Source organism: Micropterus dolomieu, linkage group LG05 (assembly GCF_021292245.1).
Source record: "Micropterus dolomieu isolate WLL.071019.BEF.003 ecotype Adirondacks linkage group LG05, ASM2129224v1, whole genome shotgun sequence".
Taxonomy (NCBI): domain Eukaryota; kingdom Metazoa; phylum Chordata; class Actinopteri; order Centrarchiformes; family Centrarchidae; genus Micropterus; species Micropterus dolomieu.
In genome coordinates, this window is record NC_060154.1 from 18,237,456 (window position 1) to 18,246,337 (window position 8,882).

At 42.0% G+C, this 8,882-nt stretch overlaps 1 long non-coding RNA gene across 1 annotated transcript in view; it reads right to left on the reverse strand.

The window, feature by feature from the left end:
* Positions 1-8,882, reverse strand: part of LOC123971780 — a 52,312-nt gene that overhangs the window by 884 nt on the left and 42,546 nt on the right. The gene's annotated exons all lie outside the window — the stretch shown is intronic.

The window sequence follows — 8,882 nt, forward strand, 5'->3', positions numbered from 1 at the left end:
TCCCCAAAATAAGGTTTAAAAGCAATTTTCCCCACCGGTTATACTGTGCATGCCACACACGCAGTAGAAGAATAACAGATCATTACCCCAGTGGAACCACACCATTGGCTGAAATATGTTTCAGGCTTTGGCCATTAAAATCAGCTGATCGGCTTTCTAGTGGAGGGGAATAGTGATGGCAGTGAAGTTCGACTCTTTTGACAGACTCATTCATTCAAATCTCGTTCATTAAAATTAACTAATCTTTTTTTGAGTCATTTCGTTCATTTGAACTAGGCTGGTTATTGTGGCGCTGCAGCCCTAGTGGGTGATTAAAAAACAGCGCCGTTCTCAAACACGGAAGGTTGCCTGGCTTGCTTTATTTGACAAAGTATAATGCACAAATTCACCTCTTGATTACTGTATGTCATCATTATATAAACCCCCCTGAGCCCACAACCAAATTCAAACAATGTAAAAACCACAGAAATATGTTGTCAATATGTAATCACCACTACTCCAGCTAAATCCTTCCATTGTCACAATCTTTCCTGAGTATACAACCAGACCAGCCACATAAAGGCTTATGTATATAATTACTATCATTATCTCTGAAGTGTTCATTCGTACAGTAGCCTAACGTCCCTATCCATGAGTAAAATATTAATATCAGATTTGCAGTAAATATATAGAAGTAATAAGCTTGATAAACTATATGAATAAACACACTCTTATTAAAATTCAGCCAATTTAATAATAATCTGGATCAAGCCACCAAGTTCTTAAAGAACTCCAGCACAGAGAGAAATATTAACACATTATATAAATGCATCAGTTTGGCAGTTCTGGACGCAGAATGGGCCACATCAGGTCCTGATTCTGCAGACAGAGAAACACACATGAGCACATCGCTCTCAAACACTGCAGGCTGTTCACCAGTCAGATCTGTGAAACAACAGCACGGCTCTGTTGGTAAATAAAAAGGAAAAGTTAAGTTGCGTTCTCTGGCGGACCTGGATCAGCTGTTAGCTGTTTACAGGGCTAACGCTAACGCTGCTACCTGGCTGTGTTTTAATGTTTTAATGACCGGGTCTGTTTGTTTTGGAGAGGAGATGACCTCTGAGGTAATTCGGCTCCAGGTAGAATCCTGTCAGGGCTCTGAAGTGGAGCGGACCCAGAACAACTCTCATCAGCTGTTAGCTGTAATGTTAAACACTAGCAGGACTCAGCTGTGTTAAAACTATAACTTAGCACAACATCACTGCGCTGTAATAACGTTATGCTTTATAAAATGTCACATAATTAACAAAATAGCTATATAATATCAGTCCAGTGACTGTTACCTGACAGCCGACCTGCCTCTCATTCTCTGACTCAAGACTGAGGAGGACCCATGTGAGCGGTGAATGAGTCGTTCATTCCTGCTCCACAGTAGGAGCCGTCACGTGACAAATGAACGACTCAGACCCACAGTTGAGAGTCGTGAACTAATCAATTCTGTTTCCTGTGCTGATGGAGTCCATGCAGCTGACATGTGACAGTGAACGTAAGAGTCCAAGATCCTTCACGCATGCGTGAAAATGAACAAATCACTCACTGAGACAACCCGTTCCTCCCGAGTCATACAAACGATTAGGTCTTATGAACGAAACCTTCTTTGAATGACACAACACCAGAGGGGAAGGACCATAGCCAACTTTGCCCTGCTTTCCCCATAAAGTTATATTAAGGATGTGAATTAATAGCAGACTCCTCGGTTACATGGTCTCTGTATACATCCAGCTCACTTTGAACTGTGTTGTAGACATGAGATGAAGTGGTTTATGGACTCTCAAATGTGCATTTCCCCCTTTTCAGTGGTGTCTGACACCACATGCTTGATACAGACTTTTGTAGCAAGCAGTAGGCTAAAAGGTATATGGTGAAATATTAAAAATGGGTAATATGCATGGCTGTCCAATGTTAAATTTCTATTTGATCATGTGACAAGACGACAAGCAAGTGAAACGCAAAAGTAAACTAGCAGGTCACATGTACAAGCTAGCAGTCATGCCATTCAAACATCAAAGTACTTTCAAGAAGAGACGGGAGAGAAAAGAACAGGTGGAGAGGGGTCGCAAAGCTCCCAGATTGTTGTGGATTTTTTACTAAGGACACTGTCAAAGATTTCGCTCAATGCAGTCCCGTCTGATGCCGTTTAAATAGGTGAGTAACTTTACAAGTGCTTTTTCATTGGATTTGGTATGGCTGCCGTGCCCCTGTTTAAAAGGCGGTTATCATTTCAAGGACAGGTTGCTGCTGTGTAGACCTACCTGTAATTGTGCTGATGTGCTTGTGGGTATTAAACTGTTTGTGCACCTTAGCTGGTCTGTTTTCAGGACATGGTGCTGTTTTTAAGTAGGCCACTTTTCTTTCTTTTTCACCATAATGTCTTGCCTCTCTGTCGAAGAGGAATGTGGTTGCTGTGATTCGGGAGGTTATTGTACTGAAAATGCCTGGAAAAAGTGTCATTTCAGCACAGTGGACACCTCCCCTGCACTCAGCTGTTTGTTTGACATTTTGACAATGACAGCACTGGCCTTGCTCCTTATAACTTTCTCTTTGACTTATGTACTTTGCCAATACAAAAGTTTAGGTAACACAGTCCGACTCTAAAATCCATCACATGATAGTCGGGTACTTTATTCTGCTGCGTCCAGGTGCAAGCAACACAGCCGCAGCAGCAGCAGCAGCGTGCATGTGTGTTGGAGAAAAGCACATAAAGAGAACTGTTGGATTTCACATGTTAATATGGAAAGAAATCGATTGAAGGAGCTTTAAATTAAATAGTTTAGGTATTTATTGTCTTTAATCTTATCAGCTGTTAAACCCTGCACAATAAGGAAACAAAACACACAAATTTGCCAATATAGGGTTCACTTCTAGACACAAATGCAGCGTGTGTGCGTGAGTGTGCTTCCTAACTGTGGAGTCCAAGGGCCCATCATAACAGCCTGCACTGGGGCCCTTTTTTACTACCTTATGCTATTGAGGTGAGTAAAAGTGCATTCACCAGGTGGCCAGAAACACAACTGAAATTAATGTTGATTTTTGTAGATGCACTCACCTCTCACAATACAAACTTCAAAGTGAAATCCACTATGTCAGTGCTGTGTTTACAGCTTGTTTCTGCTGCTCCCAAGTGGCCAAAAGAGTCAGTTAGAATCAGAATCAGAATCAGCTTTATTTGCCAGGTATGTGTACACGTACGAGGAATTTCACTCAGGGTTGTACATTGCTCACGATATGCTTACTTATATAATACAATAATAAAGTCAGACATAGGATACAGTATAGAGAACACATATATACACACTAAACAAAAAAGAAACAATATAGACAGATTGAGACAATAGTACAATGAGCAAAGTGCAAAGGATGCAGGAGTAAATTATTATTATTATATTATTATGTACATGTCGGAGATGGATGCTGGAATAAATAAGTATTATGTGCAGGTGTTCTGTACTTAGGTAGGTGGATTTGGTATACAGTATATACAATATGAAAATATAACAACATGCAGCTCTGAAATAGAGAATGAGAGAATGATGAATAAATAATAAGTGGTAACCAGTAAACAGGTGGCTGAATAGAGGCAGAGTTGAGTCATAAGTTAGTCTGTTCATCAGAGTGATGGCTTGTGGGAAGAAACTGTTCCTGTGCCTGTTGGTTTTGCCATACACTGCTCTGTAGCGCCAACCAGAGAGGAGAAACTGGAACAGGTTGTGTCCGGGGTGAGATGGATCTGCAATGATGTTTCCTTCCTGTTTCCTGACTCTGGAAATGTATAAGTCTTGGATGGAGGGCCATTCAAGAGATCCAAGGGCAGATCCAAGCCAGACAGTGATGGACGTGCAGAGGACAGACTGGATGATGGCTGTGTTGTTGGCTGTTGTTGTCTAGGTTGTTCTGGCCGCACCAGAGAGCCAGCTGATCAACCTCCCGTCTGTAGGCCAACTCATCTCTGTCCCGGATGAAGACCGTTGTATCGTCAGTGAACTTCAGGAGTTGGTGTAGAGGGAGAAGAGCTGGTGGGAGAGCACAAACCCTTGGGGGCGCCAGTGCTAATAGTCCAGGTGCTGGATGTGACGTTCCCCAGCCTCACCTGCTGACTCCTGTCAGTCAGAACATTTGTGATCCACTGAGAGGTGGAGGCTGGCACAGTGAGCTGGATGAGTTTGGTGCTGAGGATGTCCGGAAGGATGGTGTTGAACACCGAGCTGAAGTCCACAAGGATCCTTGCATATGTCCCTGGAGAGTCGAGGTGTTCCACACTGACGCAGGGTCGCTGGCTGTGAAACTGTTTTCTAGCTTTTCAGCGTAGCTCCTCTCAGCTGCTTTGATCTCTTTAGTGAGTGTGTTCCTGGCCTGGTTCTACAGGACTCTGTCCCCACTTCTGAAGGCCTCGTCTTTGGTCCGACGAAGCTGCCTAAGTTTTGCTGTGAACCAGGGTTTCTGGTTGTTGTCTGTGCGGAAGGTTTTAGTTGGCACACACATGTCCTCACAAAAACTGATGTAAGATAAAGTTAAGATAAAGATAAGTTAAAGAAAGTTTAAAACAGTTTTAGAGACAAATTTTAACTTACAAGAAAAAGAATGTCCCAGGTTTACAAGATGATAACAAATATGGATGTTGCCTTAATTTTCACTCTGGCGCTGGATGCTGGGTTGTGGCACTGGTGCAAAGTGTCATGTCAACATAAATTCAACATACAAATGTTCGTTGGGACCGTGTAATGTGAGTGCATTGTTTCTGAAACTACATATCTGCATTCATGCATAATATTTATTACATAATTTTTGCACTTATCCACAGCCCATGAAACACAAGCTGGTAGACCAGCTCTTTACGATTTAGCTGGAGTGTGTAATACATCCTGACGTTTAGCAAGTTAGTGTTTACAGCGTTAAAAGGCTGCTTTCAGCCACATTACACATGCACATCTCCAGGATTGGCTGTGTGGCAGTGGGGTTAATGAAGTTTTTCTCCGCTATGCCATGGAGGAGAATTATCTAGTGAAGCGGGAGATGGCTGGCTCTCTTTCTGAGTGTCAACAAACAGTGGGGGAGTCCTCCATAAAAGACAAGACCTTGCTGGCCATATTTAGCTCTTTTATGCTACAGTATCACCAGCATTTGGTGCAAATATAATCAGTCTCACCACCCAAGCAAATGAGTGCAGAAAATGAGAAAGAACGTGTGTGCAAAGACACATTTATACTTAAAGATCCATAGAAGAATTTAACCAGGATATTGATATACACAAATAAATATGCACAAACATACTCATAAATGCATACAAATAACTTTGCGGGCCAGCTTATAAAAAGTTCCCCATCCCTCAGATCATAGCTGGGGGTGTGTAGAATCTCTCAAATCACTGCAGTCAATGTAGGATGGAGGGAAATTGTGCAAATTAGGTGAAGAGAAGTAGAGGATGAGAAAGTGTGCTGCAGAATACAAGTATAAAAGAAGTGTGAAATATCCTCAAGGCCTCGTGGTGTATCAAAGAGCAGGCCAGCTGTGTGTTTACCAGCTTACCAGCATCAACAATACACACACATGCACACACACACACACACACACACACATAAACTCACACACATGCAAAGCCCTTAGATAATCGAAGAGGAAATATCTCCGCCACCTTCCATTTAAAATGGATAGAATTTGTTGTGCTTTAAACGTATATGGAGATTGAATAATTTCCATGGCAAGACATTCAAGAGTATGTGGAGAGACAGTGCAATAGGGAGGCTGCTCCTCCAGGGATGTATGTGTGTGTGTGTGTGTGTGTGTGTGTGTGTGTGTGTGTGTGTGTGTGCGAGTGCATGGATATGTGCATGCTATCAAAAGAGTTTGGTATGAAAGAAATGTTTTATTCACTTTTCCCCTCCTGATGTTCCTTATTGAGAAACAATTTTTTTCTTGTTTTCTGAGAGACAACATGCCTGACCTGAAGACTGAGATGAGCAGAGCGATAGATAGATAGAAATTGGATTAATCTTGTTATGTCATATGTAAATGTAAAAGCAGTCACACACAGTTAGGAATACAAATACTGATAATTGACAAATAAATTCTGTACAAGTGCAGACTCCTACTGCAAAACTCATCCATCCATTCATTTTGTCAAAATACAAGTCGGTCTCACCCTGTAGTTCATCATTCAAGTATAGATGGTCCCTTCAGGAAAAGTGATTTTGTTTTGTAAACCAAGGACTCAGGTTAATATTTCTGACCCTGCTATCATTTATTTGAGGTAACAGTAAACAACAAACATAGCAGGATGTATTAAGATGTATTATGTTCTAAGAGTAGGTGCAAGAACATATTTGTGAGAGTAGGCATCGCTTTTGTCAGTCTGTGATGAATATTTGACATTTTCCAATAGAATAAAACCTTTCTGGTTACTGCCCTTCACGGCAGCCGCAACAAATTGTTAGAGAAGTGTTGCTATCTGTCCCGAAGATACATGCAATGTCACAACAGTTAATGCTCACATCACCATGAAAGCAATTTGCCTGTGTTGCACAATGTACTAGAGACTCCTACGCCTTTATGTAGGTGTAGTTCAGCTTACACTATTCAAATCCTAATGTGAAACATTATTTTTTTTGTCATCCCTAGCTTTTACAGTCACCTCTCCGCCAAATTCCTTCTTCTCAACTCTAAAAAGTTGACAGTGATGCATGTCCTTGATAGAAGTATGCATTGCCTCACACTATGACTGGTGTCAATACTAAAACACAGGATGACAAGCCTATCCTCTCAGTCAGAGCATCTTTGTCTGTCTTTTGCTGTATCTCTCTCTTTGTCTCTGGCTCTTCTCCTGTTTCTTTCTCCTCTTTCTACATACTCCTGCCATAGAGGGAGAGAGGGGAGAAATGGGAGGTGAAGATGCTTCTCTGAATAAGAATGTTGGAGGAGCTCGATTTTGACTATGAGCTGGATGAAAGGAGGGAGAAGAAAGACTAGAGGAATAAAGAAAAGAGTGAGCAGAATAGAAGAAAAGGGGTAAAATAAATTGTGAATAATGTATATTGCTGGCCTCCTAATGCTTTGCTGTTTAATACTGGCCTAAATCCCTCAACTTCTCGTAAAAACTTCAACAATTTCGCAGTCGAGTAATCTTCCGATTTAATAACCTTAAGCTTCCCTAGCTCCATAATTCTGACGTTCTTACGCCTTCCCTCCCCAACCTCGTCCCCCCTCCTTCCCTCCCTCATTCCAAGCCTCTGTGCATTTTATCTCCATAATAGCACAAAGCGGCGCAAGCTGCCTCGGTGGGAGAGATAAGGGAAATTCCTGCCCGTATTTTAATAGCTTCGCTCAGCTATCTCTTCCTACCAACTCCTCAGGAGCTGCCAGCCAACGCACTCACCTTGGACGCAGCACCCAGAGGAGAATCCTACAGAAAGGCATGACTGCTGAACGCGTGTGTGTGTGTGCATGTGTGTTGGGTTTGTTTGTGTGTGTGACAAAGAGAGTGTTGGTGTTTGTATGCTCGTGTGTTTAGGAATGTATGCCTGTAACTATATTTGTGTGGACGCATGTGCACTTGTGTCAATAAATGCATGTGAATGCTTTCCTTACTGATGTGTGTACTCTGTGTGTGGTAACCTACCTTTGACTGTGGACACATTTTCACAGAACCAATTGTTTGTATAATTCTAAAAATAATTGGAATGCAAAAATTCCAAATCAACTGTTTAAAATCCCAGTATATATTTATTATCAATATTTATTTGATTATTCTTACAATATATACATATTTAACAGTATCGACATGGTAAGGTCAGGATTCTGCAACTAAAACATTTCGGTATAGTAAGGATAACTTTATTGTAATTGATAAATATTAAAAAATGGCTTTTTCATTATTATCTGAGATACCTGTGTCATACCTATACTTAATTACGTTCATATTGAACAAATCTGCAACCTACAATTTATTCAGAGCCAATGTTCAGGGTTGATGCAGGAAGCATCGTGCCCTCCTCAAGAATCCTCAACACTGTGCAAATTTTGTCTGTCTCAGACGAAAGTTGACAATCGTGAGAGAAACATGGTGAAAGATTTAGAGCTTTATTAAATTAACCACGTGATAACTGTTGTTACCATGAGATAGATGTCCCGTACGCCTGTTGTTGGTACTCTCCGGTCATACATGTCATTTTGGGAGTCGTTGGTAAACTTGTAAACTCATCTTTGTCAAGATGATCGATACCACTTGGTTTGTTAGTGCTCCTGGCTGTTGTGACGACAGTCGTTGGAGATGCCTGAGGCCAAGTCTGAACGACCATCGTTGGTATTCTCACATGTGGCCAAACATGACCATTTGTTCGGTTTCCAGGAAAGGGATGAAAGGTCCGAAACTGTGCCACAGAGTGCCTAACAGTCACACCTCTACATGTGTCTGACCACTATTTCATTCAGTTCACAGTATGCCTACAGGAAAAGCCCATTCTTCCAACACCATTGGTTTCACACCGCCGCAACCTCCGCAACCTGTCTCCCGCTCACTTTGCCTCAGTGGTAGCTTCCGCTCTACCCACCCTCAACACATTTTCCTCACTTGAGGTCAATGATGCCACACAATCTCTGTGCTCTACACTAAGCTCGTGCCTGGATAGCCTGTGTCCTCTATCCACCAAGCCTGCTCGCCCAAACCAGCCCCACCCGTGGCTAACTGATACCATCCGTGAGCTCCGTACTGATCTCAGAGTGGCTGAAAGAAAATGACGAAAAAGCAAAGACCCTGCCGACCTTAAGGGCTATCAATTGCTCCTATCCTCCTTCTCAACAAGCATCAGTGCTGCCAAAACTGCGTTCTATAATGACAGAATAAGCAGTGCCAC